This window comes from Eptatretus burgeri, chromosome 11 (assembly GCF_056783735.1).
Source record: "Eptatretus burgeri isolate ZD-2024b chromosome 11, Ebu_testis_v1, whole genome shotgun sequence".
NCBI classification, from domain to species: domain Eukaryota; kingdom Metazoa; phylum Chordata; class Myxini; order Myxiniformes; family Myxinidae; genus Eptatretus; species Eptatretus burgeri.
In genome coordinates this window covers 86,044,391-86,061,304 of record NC_140971.1, presented here as the reverse complement: position 1 = coordinate 86,061,304, position 16,914 = coordinate 86,044,391, and the positions used below count along the sequence as shown (strand labels likewise).

The 16,914-nt window shown below is 44.4% G+C and overlaps 5 non-coding genes across 5 annotated transcripts; all 5 read left to right on the top strand.

The window, feature by feature from the left end:
• The first annotated feature begins 204 nt into the window (after nucleotides 1–204).
• TRNAA-UGC (transfer RNA alanine (anticodon UGC)) lies at nucleotides 205–277 on the top strand. Its single transcript has one exon. It is a non-coding gene; the product is annotated as a tRNA-Ala (tRNA).
• Nucleotides 278–2,978: 2,701 nt separating this feature from the next.
• Nucleotides 2,979–3,051, top strand: TRNAA-AGC (transfer RNA alanine (anticodon AGC)). Its single transcript has one exon. It is a non-coding gene; the product is annotated as a tRNA-Ala (tRNA).
• A 3,606-nt stretch (nucleotides 3,052–6,657) lies between these two features.
• Nucleotides 6,658–6,730, top strand: TRNAA-UGC (transfer RNA alanine (anticodon UGC)). The gene has a single exon. It is a non-coding gene; the product is annotated as a tRNA-Ala (tRNA).
• A 6,364-nt stretch (nucleotides 6,731–13,094) lies between these two features.
• Nucleotides 13,095–13,167, top strand: TRNAA-AGC (transfer RNA alanine (anticodon AGC)). The gene has a single exon. It is a non-coding gene; the product is annotated as a tRNA-Ala (tRNA).
• Nucleotides 13,168–15,863: 2,696 nt separating this feature from the next.
• Nucleotides 15,864–15,936, top strand: TRNAA-AGC (transfer RNA alanine (anticodon AGC)). Its single transcript has one exon. It is a non-coding gene; the product is annotated as a tRNA-Ala (tRNA).
• Nucleotides 15,937–16,914: the final 978 nt, after the last annotated feature.

The following is a 16,914-nucleotide window of genomic DNA, read 5'->3' as shown; positions in this document are numbered from 1 at the left end:
AGAGTCTATTATCTGTGCTCGAGTGATGTAAAGAATGTGAAATGAGGATAATTTTACACAAACACACGGGTTGAGATTGTACACCGCCAAACAATCATTCAACACACAGTTGACTTAAAATATTTTCGTGCACAACTTTGCATTAATAATCACAATAATAAAGATTGCCTTCATAGATCGTGTGAAAAACAAACATACACATCAGGGGGATTAGCTCAAATGGTAGAGCACTCGCTTTGCATGCGAGAGGTAGCGGGATCGATGCCCGCATCCTCCATTATTTTATGTTCTCACATCTCACCAGGTAATTAATGTTTTTGAATTGGAATCAAGATGAAAACGTGAACATGACAAAATGAATTAAATTCTTCAACGTGGAAACTTAACGTTTTCCAAATGAAATTCAATAGACATCTTGTTAAAAACTGTCTTAAGAGAAAGAGATAAAATCTCCTTGGCTTCATCATTTCTAAAAACACGGGACTCTTCAACCGAGGGTAGTGTGTTCAATCCCCCATGTTTGGCATGAATTAATCTTTGGTTGTTTTTTTCTCTGATGCTCAAGAAATGTTGTGGCTCAAACCCGCCGCAGAGCCTCGAAGGCCCTGATTTTTTTTCTGCTCTGAACAAACTTTGGTACATCATGGGTAATGAAGGCTGTCATCAAGTTTCATCAAAATTGTGTGTGTCGTTTTGGAGAAGAGAGCAAATACCTCTTTTGGGGGGTACAACATCTCCCGTCCCCATAGAACCCTTTACTAATCGCAGATTTTGATGCGATGGATTCATTCTGGTACATTATGGGTCATGATGGTTGTGGCCAACTTTCATAAAAATCGTGTGTTTGGTTCAAGCGATGATGTCTGAAGTGATTCAGACAGACTGACTGACCGACTGACTGGTTCACTCACTCACCGACGGACAGTGCTGAATCGCATAAGTTCACTTGAATAAAGTCCAGAGGAGCTAAAAACCCAGGGAGGGTCTGGGTACATGTTGAGCCTCTGGAGGTTGACAAAGGTGTCCCAAGAAACTCACCGCAAAGCAGAGGAAGGGAGGAGTCTCTCTTCCTCTCCCAATCATTTTGGGGTTGTAAGGGGTCTTAATGCACACACCAATTATCTGCTGTTTAAAGGCAGTTGCTCACGTCAATGGTGCGAAGTAGAAGTGCTCGGACTCCAACTGAATATTCCAAAAACAAAGTTGTCCCCCTGCTAACACATAAACCCTTTCAAGGTGACTCTTTCAACCGATTTACCTGCTGTTCCACATGCAAGTGCTCTCTTTGATTTTGGGCCTGGCACTCCAATTTTCCTCAACCTGTGCTCCTGCAACATCTCGTGGATGGCCAGTGTGGCCCCCTCCTCAGGATTCCCAACCAATGCCAACTCCATGGTGCGACTGCTCGGAGTTCTTGAAGGAGGCTTTTGTGCCACGACATTCCTATTGCAAATCCTCCTGAACCCTCTCTGACTCCCACTGTGGTTGCAGTAATCCGTCATTACCCAAGATGTGACACTCATCATTCTCTTTGCACCATGTCTATTCTGAAGAGTATTGCATTTTGGTTTCAGGTGGTGGGATTGCAGAATCCATTTCACAACGCACACATCCAAACATGTAACCTCAAACAGGAAGAATCCTGACTCACCCCTCTGTTATTTGGGTGAGCTCCTCCTTCGCAACATTGAGCCGAGGGAACACATCGACCGTGACAATCGCGGGCTCGTTCCCCACTTTTGCTGGATGCTACCTGTTGCTGTGTGTTTCCAATATAATCTGATCCACCCTCATCTTGTCCCTTCCGCCACCCTTTTCTGCTTCTCAGCCTTCTTTTTATCCTCTTCGAGTTTCCAGTCTGTTGTTCCAGTCTCCATTTCGATCTTCATCCCTGCCTCTCTTCTTTCAATCTCATCCTCTCTTTCTTTTCCTTCTTGGTGCATTCCTGCCATTCCTTCTCTGCCCCATCGGCTCTGTCACGCCACGAGTGTTTTTCTGCTCCATCGGTTCTCTCATCATGTGGGTACTGCTCTGACATATTACACCAGTAATAATTCCCATTCTTTCTCCACAAGCACAGTTCGTTCTCCATGGCAGATTAAAATATTCTCACTGAAATTTTTTTTGAACAATTTGCATCAAAAAAAAAACGCTTTGTTTTCGCTGCAGGTCCGAATCTCACTCTCTGACAACAATGAATTGTCTGACACCAACGAATGAGGCCATCATTATCAAGATATCACAAATATCATGAGATCAATGACAATCAACATCTTCAACACAAGACAATGAGTACAATCACCTTGGCCATCACAAAGCATGACACAAACCATCACGAGAACGATCATCACACCCCGACACGATCAAGATGAATATTAACACTAAGATTGTGATCATGACGGCCTCCATGACCCTTGGTCACTTTGTTGAAAGGGCAAGCCCTCAGGTAGGTGTGTCTCACAACGTCCGTAGCCCTGGGTGCGTTTTTACCGAAGATTCGCACCACCATCTCCACAGCTTCCCTCAGGACCCCCCTTGTCCCGACCGCACCTCCTGCAGCAGAAGTCAGTGTCGAAGTGGTCGAGGCACAACCACTCGTTGCTGTTGAAATTGAAGGTCGCTCCGGACTCGCCACCTGAGAAATATTGTCCGGAGATCGTGAAGCGGATGATCGTGTCAGTCTTCATTGCTCAGCGAGGGTATTTTACTGTGGTTCTGGTTAAATTTTGAGACTGAGAAAGGAATCCTTCCTCAGAGTCGACACAAGTGCAGAAGAGTCTATTGTCTGTGCTCGAGTGATGTAAAGAATATAAAATAAGGATAATTTTACACAAACACACGGGTTAAGATTGTGCACCTCCAAACAATCATTCGACACACAGTTGACTGAAAATATTTTAGTGCACAACTTTGCATTAATAATCATAACAATAAAGATTGCCTTCATAGATCGTGTGAAAAGCCAAGCAGCCACAGCAGGGGGATTAGCTCAAATGGTAGAGCGCTCGCTTAGCATGCGAGAGGTAGCGGGATCGATGCCCGCATCCTCCATTATTTTATGTTCTCACATTTCACCAGGGAATTCATAGTTCTGAAATGTAATCAAGATGAAAACGTGTGAACATGACAAAATGAATTAAATACTTCAACATGTCAACTTTTCGTTTTCCCAATGAAATTCAATATACATCTTTTGAAAAGCTGTCACAATAGAACAAAGCAATATCTTCCTGGCTTCCTCGTTTGTAGAGCATGGGACTCTTAATCCTCAGATCGTGGGTTTGACCCCCACACATGGAGTAAATTAATTTTTGGCTGTTTATTTTTCTCTGATGCTCGAGAAATTTTGGGGCTCGAACACCGCAAAGCCCCGAAGACCCTGATATTTTTTTTCTGCTGTGAACAAACTTTGGTACATCATGGGTAATGAAGGCTGTCATCAAGTTTCATCAAAATTGTGTGTTTCCTTTTGGAGAAGAGAGCAAATACCTATTTTGGGGTGGTACAACATCTGCCGTCCTCATAGAACCCTTTAATGAGCGTACATTTTGATGTGGTCGATTCATTTTGGTACATTATGGGTCATGATGGTTGTGACCAACTTTCATTAAAATTGTGTGTTTGGTTCAAGCGATGATGTCTGAAGTGATAATGACACACTGACTGACCAACTGACTGATTCACTCACTCACCAACAGAGAGTGCTCCATCGCATTAGCTCACCTGAATAAAGTCCAGGTGGGTAAAAACCCAGGGAGGGTCTGGGTACATGTTTAGACTCTGGGGGCTTGCAAAGGTGTCCCAAGGGACTCACCGCAAAGCAGAGGAAGAGAAGACTCTCTCTTCTCCCAATCATTTTGTGGATGTGAGTGGTATCATCGCACACACCAAATATCTGCTGTTTAAAGGCAGTTGCCCACGTCAATGGTGTGAAGCAGCAGTGCTTGGACTCCAGGTGAATATTCCAAAAACAAAGTTGTCCCCCTGCTTACACATAAACCCATTCAAGGTGATTCTTTCAACCGATTTACCTGCTGCTCCACATGCAAGTGCTCTCTTTGATTTTGGGCCTGACACTCCAATTTTCCAAAACTTGTGCTCCTGCAAAATCTCATGGATGGGCAGTGTGGCCTCCTCCTCAGGATTCCCAACCAATGCCAACTCCATGGTGCCAGTCCTCGGAGTTCTTGAAGGAGGCTTTTGTGCCACGACATTCCTATTGCGAATCCTCCTGAACCCTCTCTGAGTCCCACTGTGATTGCAGTAACCCGTCAACACCCAATATGTGACACTCATCATTCTCTTTGCACCTTGTCTCTTCTGAAGAGTATTCCACTTTGGGTTCAGGTGGTCGGATTGCGGAATCCATTTCACAACACACACATCCAAATGTGTAACCTCCAACAGGAAGAATCCTGACCCAGCCCTCTGTTATTTGGGTGAGCTCCTCCTTCGCACCATTGAGCAGAGGGAACACATTGACCGTGACAATCGCCGGCTCGTTCCCGACTTTTGCTGGATGCTCCCTGTTGCTGTGTGTTTCCAACATCATCTGCTCCACCCTCATCTTGTTCCTTCCATCACCCTTTTCTGCTTCTCAGCCTTCTTTTGATCCTCTTCAGCTTTCCACTCTGCCGTTCCAGTCTCCATTGCGATATTCATCCCTGCCTCTCTTCTTTCCCTCTCTGCCTCTCTTTCTTTTCCTTCTTGGTGTTTTCCTGCCATTCCTGCTCTGCCCCTTCGGCTCTGTCACACCACAAGTGTTGTTCTGCTCCATCGGTTCTCTCAACCTGTGGGTACTGCTCTGTCACATTAAAACAGTAATAATTCCCATTCTTTCTCCACAAGAGCAGTTCGTTCTCCATGGCAGATTAAAATATTCTCACTGAAATTTTTTTCCAACAATTTGCGTGAAAAAATAAACCGCTTTGTTTTCGCTGCAGGTCCGAATCTCACTCTCTGACAACAATGAATTCTCTGACACCAACGAATGATGCCATCATTATCAAGATATCACAAATATCATGAGATCAATGACAACCAACATCTTCAACACGAGACAATGAGTACAATCATCTTGACCATCACAAAGCATGACACAAACCATCACGAGAACGATCATCACACCCCGTCACGATCAAGAGGATTATTAACACTATGATTGTGATCATGATGGCCTACATGACATAAATGCCAACCCTACCGATTTTCTATAGCTCCCAACGCATCCCGATTTTATTAGTCAGACATACCGCATTTGGAAATTATTATTGGAAAAAAATAAATAGTTGTTTTTTTTCAGTTTTGCGTTCGTTTCTCACTGCCAAGATCGTATTACACGCGGCTGCTTCGACATTCGACAAAACTCGTGCCTGACCTTGATTTCTTCTCTCGTTAGCGATTGGTTATTGCTTCCAAACTAAGCATGACCAATCAAATGGGACGACAGGAAACAGCGGGCATTCATTTCAAGACAACGCGCCATTTTCCATTCATGATCAAAGACTGCAGTTAACAGAGAGTACTCATCGCTTCAGTGCACGACAACAATGCAAACACCAGAAAAGAAAACACCACTCCCACGCTGGGTCAACGAGTTTAAACCAAGTTGGACAACAGAGTTCAAGTATCTCAAGTCTTCGCGTAAGGTAAACTGTAAATATGTTATGAAATCAGAGTGGCCAGTCATTTCATTCATAAAGATGTATCAGTGAGTTTATGTAAACTCTTGTGTCCACATATGGGCACATACTGTACATGTGGAGCTTGGAGAGTCAGTAATTTATGTAAACGTGACTGATGATCATGATGTCTTAGAAAAATAAAGATCAGTGAGTTCCATGTAACATACATGTAACAATGAGTTCCATGTAACAACTTAACCATGTTAAGTTTTCTCTTTTTCACTCTAAAAATATGTTGAAATATTTCAGCTAACTATGGTCTCAAAATGCAGGATATTGCAAGTTTTGCTTCATTTTTTTGAAAAATTTCCGGGGGTGCATGCCCCCGGACCCCCCCCCCCCCCACGGACGCGTGCGACGCCAGCCTACTTCTTTTCCTTCAAAAAAGGTTGGCAGGTATGCCATGACCCTTGGTCACTTTGTTGAAAGGGCATGCCCACAGGTCGGTGTGTCTCACCACGTCCGTCGCCCTGGGTGTGTTTGCTGAAGCTTCGCACCACCACCTCCACAGCTTCCCTCAGGGCCCCCCTTGTCCCGACCGCACCTCCTGCAGCCGAAGTCAGTGTCGAAGTGGTCGAGGCAGAACCGCTCGTTGTGGTTGAAATGGAAGGTCGCTCCGGACTAGCCGCCTGAGAAACATCAGCCGGAGATCCGGAAGCGGATGCTCTTGTCAGAGTCTTCATTGCTCAGCGAGGGTATTTTACTCTGATTCTGGTTAAATTTTGAGAATGAGCAAGAAATCTTTCCTCACAGTCGACACGAGTGCAGAAGAGTCTATTATCTGTGCTCGAGTGATGTAAAGAATGTGAAATGAGGATAATTTTACACAAACACACGGGTTGAGATTGTGCACCGCCAAACAATCATTCGACACAAAGTTGACTTAAAATATTTTCGTGCACAACTTTGCATTAATAATCACAATAATAAAGATTGCCTTCATCAATGGTGTGAAAAACAAACAGACACATCAGGGGGATTAGCTCAAATGGTAGAGCGCTCGCTTTGCATGCGAGAGGTAGCGGGATCGATGCCCGCATCCTCCATTATTTTATGTTCTCACATCTCACCAGGGAATTAATGTTTTTGAATTGGAATCAAGATGAAAACGTGAACAGGACAAAATGAATTAAATTCTTCAACGTGGAAACTTAACGTTTTCCAAATGAAATTCAATATACATCTTGTGAAAAGCTGTCATAAGATAATGAGATGATATTTCATTGGCTTCCTCATTTGGAAAAGCATGGGACTCTTCAACTGAGGTAGTGGGTTCGATCCACCATGTTTGGCATGAATTAATATTTGGTTGTTTTTTTTTCTCTGATGCTCGAGAAATGTTGTGGCTCAAACCCCCCGCAGAGCCTCGAAGGCCCTGATTTTTTTTTTCTGCTGTGAACAAACTTTGGCACATCATGGGTAATGAAGGCTGTCGTCATGTTTCATCAAAATTGTGTGTGTCGTTTTGGAGAAGAGAGCAAATACCTATTTTGGGGTGGCACAACATCTCCCGTCCCCATTGAACCCTTTAATAATCGCAGATTTTGATGTGGTCGATTCATTTTGGTACATTACGGGTCATGATGGTTGTGGCCAACTTTCATAAAAATCGTGTTTGGTTCAGGCGATGATGTCTGAAGTGATACAGACAGACTGACGACTGACTGATGAACTCACTCAGCAACGGACAGTGATCAATCGCATAAGCTCACCTGAATATAGTCCAGGTGAGCTAAAAACCCAGGGAGGGTCTGGGTACATTTTCACACTCTGGCAGTCGACAAAGGTGTCCCAAGGGACTCACTGCAAAGCAGCACGAGGGAGGACTTTCTCTTCTCCCGATCATTTTGGGGATGTAAGGGGTTTCAACGCACACACCAATTATCTGCTGTTTAATGGTGGTTACCCACGTCAATGGTGCGAAGCATAAACGCTCGGACTCCAACTGAATATTCCCAAAACAAAGTTGTCCCCCTGCTTACACATAAACCCATTCAAGGTGATTCTTTCATGTGATTCACCTGCTGCTCCACATGCAAGTGCTCTCTTTGATTTTGGGCCTGGCACTCCAATTTTCCTCAACCTGTGCACCTGCAAAATCTCGTGGATGGGCAGTGTGGCCTCCTGATCAGGATTCCCAACCAATGCCAACTCCATGGTGCGAGTCCTCAGCGTTTTTGAAAGAGGGTTTTGTTCAATGACATTCCTATTGTGAATCCTCCTGAACCCTCTCTGGCTCCCACTGTGGTTGCAGTTCCCCATCAGTACCCAATATGTGACACTCATCATTCTCTTTGCACCATGTCTATTCTGAAGAGAATTCCATTTCGGGTTCAGTTGGTCGGATTGCGGAATCCATTTCACAACGCACACATCCAAACATGTAACCTCCAACAGGAAGAATCCTGACTCACCCCTCTGTTATTTTGGTGAGCTCCTCCTTCGCACCATTGAGCCGAGGGACCACATCGACCGTGACAATTGCCGGCTCGTTCCCGACTTTTGCTGGATGCTACCTGTTGCTGTGTGTTTCCAACATCATCTGCTCCACCCTCATCTTGTACCTTCCGCCACCCTTTTCTGCTTCTCAGCCTTCTTTTGACCCTCTTCGGCTTTCCACTCTGCCGTTCCAGTCTCCATTTCGATCTTCATCCCTGCCTCTCTTCTTTCCCTCTCATCCTCTCTTTCTTTTCCTACTTGTTGTTTTCCTGCCATTCCTGCTCTGCCCCATCAGCTCTGTTGCGCCACGAGTGTTGTTCTGCTCCATCGGTTCTCTCATCCTGTGGGTACTCTCTGTCACATTAAAACAGGAATAATTCCCATTCTTTCTCCACAAGAGCAGTTCGTTCTCCATGGCAGATTAAAATATTCCCACTGAAATTTTTTTCGAACAAATTGCGTCCAAAAAAAAACCGCTTTGTTTTCGCTGCAGGTCCAAATCTCACTCTCTGACAACAATGATTTCTCTGACATCAACGAATAATGCCATCATTATCAAGATATCACAAATATCATGAGATCAATGACAACCAACATCTTCCACATGAGACAATGAGTACATCACCTTGGCCATCACAAAGCATGACACAAACCACCACGAGAACGATCATCACACCCCGTCACGATCAAAAGGATTATTGCCACCACTACTGTGATCATAACGGCCTCCATGACCCTTGGTCAGATGGTTGAAAGGACATGCCCTCAGGTCGGTGTGTCTCACCACGTCCGTAGCCCTCGGAGTGTTTGCCGAAGCTTCGCACCACAACCTCCACAGCTTCCCTCAGGGCCTCCCTTGTCCTGACCGCACCTCCTGCAGCCGAAGTCAGTATCGAAGTGGTCGAGGCACAACCACTCGTTGTGGTTGAAATCGAAGGTCGCTCCGGACTCGCCGCCTGAGAAATATTGTCCGGAGATCGTGAAGCGGATGCTCTTATCAGTGTTCATTGCTCAGCGAGGGTATTTTCCTGTGATTCTGGTTAAATTTTGAGACTGAGCAAGAAATCTTTCCTCATAGTCAACACGAGTGCAGAAGAGCCTATTGTCTGTGCTCGAGTGATGTAAAGAATGTGAAATGAGGATAGTTTTATACAAAAACACGGGTTAAGATTGTGCACCGCAAAACAATCATTCGACACAAAGTTGACCAAAAATCTTTTCGTGCAAACTTTGCATTAATAACCAGAATAATAAAGATTGCCTTCATATAAGGTGTGAAAAGCCCAACACATAAATCAGGGGGATGAGCTCAAATGGTCGAGCGATTGCTTTGCATGCGAGAGGGAGCGGGATCGATGCCCACATCCTCCATTATTTTATTTTCTCACATCTCACCAGCGAATTCAGAGTTCTGAAATGGAATTTGGATCAAAACGTGTGAACATGACAAAATGAATTAAATACTTCAACGTGTAAACTTATCTTTTTCCGAATGAAATTCAATAAACATCTTTTGAAAAGCTGTCATAACAGAACAAAAAATATGTTCTTGGCTACCTCATTTGAAGAGCATGGGACTCTTAATCCTCAGATTGTGAGTTTGACTCCCACATTTGGAGTAAATTAATTTTTGGTTGTTCATTTTTCTCTGATGCTCGAGAAATTTTGGGGCTCAAACCCCCCCACATAGCCCCTAAGACCCTGATTTTTTTTTCTGCTGTGAACAAACTTTGGTACATCATGGGTAATGAAGGCTGTCGTCAAGTTTCATCAAAATTGTGTGTGTCGTTTTGGAGAAGAGAGCAAATACCTATTTTGGGGTGGTACAACATCTGCCATCCCTATCAAACCCTTGAATGAGCATAGATTTTGATGTGGTCGATTCATTCTGGTACATTATGGGTCATGATGGTTGTGACCAACTTTCATTAAAATCGTGTGTTTGGTTCAAGCGATGATGTCCGAAGTGATTCAGACAGACTGACTGACCGACTGACTGATTCACTCACTCACCGGCGAAAAGTGCTCCATAGCATTAGCTCACCTGAATAAAGTCCAGGTGGGCTAAAAACCCAGGGAGGGTCTGGGTACATGTTGAGACTCTGGGGATTTGCTAAGCTGTCCCAAGGGACTCACCGCAAAGCAGAGGAAGAGAGGACTCTCTCTTCTCCCAATCATTTTGTGGATGTGAGTGGTATCATCGCACACACCAAATATCTGCTGTTTAAAGGCAGTTGCCCACCTCAATGGTGTGAAGCAGAATCGCTCGGACTCCAGCTGAATATTCCCAAAACAAAGTTGTCCCCCTGCTTAAACATAAAACCATTCAAGGTGATTTTTCAACCGATTTACCTGCTGCTCCACATGCAAGTGCTCCCTTTGATTTTGGGATGGCACTCCAATTTTCCAAAACCTGTGCTCCTAAAAAATCTCGTGGAAGGGAAGTGTGGCCTCCACAGCAGGATTCCCAACCAATGCCTACTCCATGGTGCGAGTCCTCGGAGTTCTTGAAGGAGGCTTTTGTGCCACGACATTCCTTTTGCGAATACTCCTGAACCCTCTCTGATTCCCACTGTGGTTGCTGTGACCCGTCAGTACCCAATATGTGACACTCATTCTGTTTGCACCTTGCTATTCTGAAGAGTATTCCATTTGGGATTCAGATGGTCAAATTGCAGTATCAATTTCACAACACACACATCCAAATGTGTAACCTCCAACAGGAAGAATCCTGACCCAGCCCTCTGTTATTTGGGTGAGCTCCTCCTTCGCACCATTGAGCCGAGGGAACACATCGACCGTGACAATCGCCGGCTCGTTCCCAACATTTGCTGGATGCTACCTGTTGCTGTGTGTTTCCAACATCATCTGCTCCACCCTCATCTTGTTCCTTCCGCCACCCTTTTCTGCTTCTCAGCCTTCTTTTTATCCTCTTCGACTTTCCACTCTGCCGCTCCAGTCTCCATTGCGATTTTCATCCCTGCCTCTCTTCTTTCCCTCTCAGCCTCTCTTTCTTTTCCTTCTTGGTGTTTTCCTGCCATTCCTGCTCTGCCCCTTCGGCTCTGTCACACCACAAGTGTTGTTCTGCTCCATCGGTTCTCTCATCCTGTGGGTACTGCTCTGTCACATTAAAACAGTAATAATTCCCATTCTTTCTCCACAAGAGCAGTTCGTTCTCCATCGCAGATTAAAATATTCTCACTGAAATTTTTTTCCAACAATTTGCGTGAAAAAATAAACCGCTTTGTTTTCGCTGCAGGTCCGAATCTCACTCTCTGACAACAATGAATTCTCTGACACCAACGAATGATGCCATCATTATCAAGATATCACAAATATCATGAGATCAATGACAACCAACATCTTCAACACGAGACAATGAGTACAATCATCTTGACCATCACAAAGCATGACACAAAACATCACAAGAACGATCATCACACCCCGTCACGATCAAGAGGATTATTAACACTACGATTGTGATCATGATGGCCTCCATGACATAAATGCCAACCCTACCGATTTTCTATAGCTCCCAACGCATACCGATTTTATAAGTCAGACATACCGCATTTGGAAATTATTATTGGAAAAAAATAAATAGTTGTTTTTTTCAGTTTTGCGTTCGTTTCTCACTGCCAAGATCGTATTACACGCGGCTGCTTCGACATTCGACAAAACTCGTGCCTGACCTTGATTTCTTATCTCTTTAGCGATTGGTTATTGCTTCCAAACTAAGCATGACCAATCAAATGGGACGACATGAAACAGCGGGCATTCATTTCAAGACAACGCGCCATTTTTCCATTCATGATCAAAGAATGCAGTTAACAAAGAGTACTCATCGCTTCAGTGCATGACAACAATGCAAACACCAGAAAAGAAAAAACCACTCCCACGCTGGGTCAACGAGATTAAGCCAAGTTGGACAACAGAGTTCAAGTATATCAAGTCTTCGCGTAAGGTAAACTGTAAATATGTTATGAAATCAGAGTGGCCAGTCATTTCATTCATAAAGATGTATCAGTGAGTTTATGTAAACTCTTGTGTCCACATATGGGCACATACTGTACATGTGGAGCTTGGAGAGTCAGTAATTTATGTAAACGTGACTGATGATCATGATGTCTTAGAAAAATAAAGATCAGTGAGTTCCATGTAACATACATGTAACAATGAGTTCCATGTAACAACTTAACCATGTTAAGTTTTCTCTTTTTCACTCTAAAAATATGTTGAAATATTTCAGCTAACTATGGTCTCAAAATGCAGGATATTGCACCATTTTGCTTCATGTTTTTGAAAAATTTCCGGGGGTGCATGCCCCCGGACCCCCCCCCCCACGGACGCGTGCGACGCCAGCCTACTTCTTCTCCTTCAAAAAAGGTTGGCAGGTATGCCATGACCCTTGGTCACTTTGTTGAGAGGGCATGCCCACAGGTCGGTGTGTCTCACCACGTCCATCGCCCTGGGTGTGTTTGCTGAAGCTTCGCACCACCACCTCCACAGCTTCCCTCAGGGCCCCCCTTGTCCCGACCGCACCCCCTGCAGCCGAAGTCAGTGTCGACGTGGTCGAGGCAGAACCGCTCATTGTGGTTGAAATGGAAGGTCGCTCCGGACTTGCCGCCTGAGAAACATTGGCCGGAGATCCGGAAGCGGATGCTCTTGTCAGAGTCTTCATTGCTCAGCGAGGGTATTTTACTCTGATTCTGGTTAAATTTTGAGAATGAGCAAGAAATCTTTCCTCACAGTCGACACGAGTGCAGAAGAGTCTATTATCTGTGCTCGAGTGATGTAAAGAATGTGAAATGAGGATAATTTTACACAAACACACGGGTTGAGATTGTGCACCGCCAAACAATCATTCAACACACAGTTGACTTAAAATATTTTCGTGCACAACTTTGCATTAATAATCACAATAATAAAGATTGCCTTCATAGATGGTGTGAAAAACAAACAGACACATCAGGGGGATTAGCTCAAATGGTAGAGCGCTCGCTTAGCATGCGAGAGGTAGCGGGATCGATGCCCGCATCCTCCATTATTTTATGTTCTCACATCTCACCAGGTAATTAATGTTTTTGAATTGGAATCAAGATGAAAACGTGAACATGACAAAATGAATTAAATTCTTCAACGTGGAAACTTAACGTTTTCCAAATGAAATTCAATAGACATCTTGTTAAAACCTGTCTTAAGAGAAAGAGATAAAATCTCCTTGGCTTCATCATTTCGAAAAACACGGGACTCTTCAACCGAGGGTAGTGTGTTCAATCCCCCATGTTTGGCATGAATTAATCTTTGGTTGTTTTTTTCTCTGATGCTCAAGAAATGTTGTGGCTCAAACCCGCCGCAGAGCCTTGAAGGCCCTGATTTTTTTTCTGCTCTGAACAAACTTTGGTACATCATGGGTAATGAAGGCTGTCGTCATGTTATTGTGTGTGTCGTTTTGGAGAAGAGAGCAAATACCTCTTTTGGGGGGTACAAGATCTCCCGTCCCCATCGAACCCTTTAATGAGCATAGATTTTGATGCGATCGATTCATTTTGGGACATTATGGGTCATGATGTTTGTGGCCAACTTTCATAAAAATCGTGTGTTTGGTTCAAGCGATGATGTCTGAAGTGACTCAGACAGACTGACTGACCGAATGACTGGTTCACGCACTCACCGACGGACAGTGCTGAATCGCATAAGTTCACTTGAATAAAGTCCAGATGAGCTAAAAACCCAGGGAGGGTCTGGGTACATGTTGAGACTCTGGAGGTTGATAAAGGTGTCCCAAGAAACTCACCGCAAAGCAGAGGAAGGGAGGAGTCTCTCTCCCTCTGCAAATCATTTTGGGGTTGTAAGGGGTCTTAATGCACACACCAATTATCTGCTGTTTAAAGGCAGTTGCTCACGTCAATGGTGCGAAGTAGAAGCGCTCGGACTCCAACTGAATATTCCAAAAACAAAGTTGTCCCCCTGCTTACACATAAACCCACTCAAGGTGATTCTTTCAACCGATTTACCTGCGGTTCCACATGCAAGTGCTCTCTTTGATTTTGGGCCTGGCACTCCAATTTTCCTCAACCTGTGCTCCTGCAACATCTCGTGGATGGCCAGTGTGGCCCCCTCCTCAGGATTCCCAACCAATGCCAACTCCATGGTGCGAGTGCTCGGAGTTCTTGAAGGAGGCTTTTGTGCCACGACATTCCTTTTGCAAATCCTCCTGAACCCTCTCTGACTCCCACTGTGGTTGCAGTAACCCGTCATTACCCAATATGTGACACTCATCATTCTCTTTGCACCATGTCTATTCTGAAGAGTATTGCATTTTGGTTTCAGGTGGTGGGATTGCAGAATCCATTTCACAACGCACACATCCAAACATGTAACCTCAAACAGGAAGAATCCTGACTCACCCCTCTGTTATTTGGGTGAGCTCCTCCTTCGCAACATTGAGCCGAGGGAACACATCGACCGTGACAATCGCGGGCTCGTTCCCCACTTTTGCTGGATGCTACCTGTTGCTGTGTGTTTCCAATATAATCTGATCCACCCTCATCTTGTCCCTTCCGCCACCCTTTTCTGCTTCTCAGCCTTCTTTTTATCCTCTTCGAGTTTCCACTCTGCTGTTCCAGTCTCCATTTCGATCTTCATCCCTGCCTCTCTTCTTTCAATCTCATCCTCTCTTTCTTTTCCTTCTTGGTGTTTTCCTGCCATTCCTTCTCTGCCCCATCGGCTCTGTCACGCCACGAGTGTTTTTCTGCTCCATCGGTTCTCTCATCCTGTGGGTACTGCTCTGACATATTACACCAGTAATAATTCCCATTCTTTCTCCACAAGAGCAGTTCGTTCTCCATGGCAGATTAAAATATTCTCACTGAATTTTTTTTTTGAACAATTTGCGTCAAAAAAAAACCGCTTTGTTTTCGATGCAGGTCCGAATCTCACTCTCTGACAACAATGAATTCTCTGACACCAACGAATGATGCCATCATTATCAAGATATCACAAATATCATGAGATCAATGACAACCAACATCTTCAACTCAAGACAATGAGTACAATCACCTTGGCCATCACAAAGCATGACACAAACCATCACGAGAACGATCATCACACCCTGGCACGATCAAGATGAATATTAACACTAAGATGGTCATCAAGATGGCTTCCATGACCCTTGGTCACTTTGATGAAAGGGCATGCCCACAGGTCGGTGTGTCTCACCACATCCGTCGCCCTGGGTGCGTTTTTACCGAAGATTCGCACCACCACCTCCACAGCTTCCCTCAGGGCCCCCCTTGTCCTGACCTCACCTCCTGCAGCCGAAGTCAGTGTCGAAGTGGTCGAGGCAGATCCACTCACTGTGGTTGATCTTGAAGGTCGCTCCGGACTCGCCGCCTGAGAAATATCGTCCGGGGATCGTGAAGCGGATGGTCTTGTTGGAGTCTTCATAGCTCAGCGAGGGTATTTTCCTGTGATTCTGGTTAAATTTTGAGACTGAGCAAGAAATCTTTCCTCATAGTCGACACGAGTGCAGAAGAGCCTATTGTCTGTGCTCGAGTGATGTAAAGAATGTGAAATGAGGATAATTTTACACAAACACACGGGTTAAGATTGTGCACCGCCAAACAATCATTCGACACACAGTTGACCAAAAATATTTTCGTGCACAACTTTGCATTGATAACCAGAATAATAAAGATTGCCTTCATCAATGGTGTGAAAAACAATACAGACACATCAGGGGGATTAGCTCAAATGGTAGAGCGCTCGCTTAGCATGCGAGAGGTAGCGGGATCGATGCCCGCATCCTCCATTATTTTATGTTCTCACATTTCACCAGTGAATTCATCGTTCTGAAATGGAATCAAGATGAAAACGTGTGAACATGACAAAATGAATGAAATACTTCAACATGTCAACTTTTCGTTTTCCCAATGAAATTCAATATACATCTTTTGAAAAGCTGTCACAATAGAACAAAGCAATATCTTCCTGGCTTCCTCGTTTGTGGAGCATGGGACTCTTAATCCTCAGATCGTGGGTTTGACCCCCACATATGGAGTAAATTAATTTTTGGTTGTTTATTTTTCTCTGATGCTCGAGAAATTTTGGGGCTCGAACACCCCGCAAAGCCCCGAAGACCCTGATATTTTTTTTCTGCTGTGAACAAACTTTGGTACATCATGGGTAATGAAGGCTGTCATCAAGTTTCATCAAAATTGTGTTTCCTTTTGGAGAAGAGAGCAAATACCTATTTTGGGGTGGTACAACATCTGCCGTCCTCATAGAACCCTTTAATGAGCGTACATTTTGATGTGGTCGATTCATTTTGGTACATTATGGGTCATGATGGTTGTGACCAACTTTCATTAAAATTGTGTGTTTGGTTCAAGCGATGATGTCTGAAGTGATAATGACACACTGACTGACCGACTGATTGATTCACTCACTCACCGACAGAGAGTGCTCCATCGCATTAGCTCACCTGAATTAAGTCCAGGTGGGTAAAAACCCAGGGAGGGTCTGGGTACATGTTGAGACTCTGGGGGCTTGCAAAGGTGTCCCAAGGGACTCATCGCAAAGCAGAGGAAGAGAGGACTCTCTCTTCTCCCAATCATTTTGTGGATGTGAGTGGTATCATCGCACACACCAAATATCTGCTGTTTAAAGGTAGTTGCCCACGTCAATGGTGTGAAGCAGAAGCGCTTGGACTCCAGGTGAATATTCCAAAAACAAAGTCGTTCCCCTGCTTACACATAAACCCATTCAAGGTGATTCTTTCAACCGATTT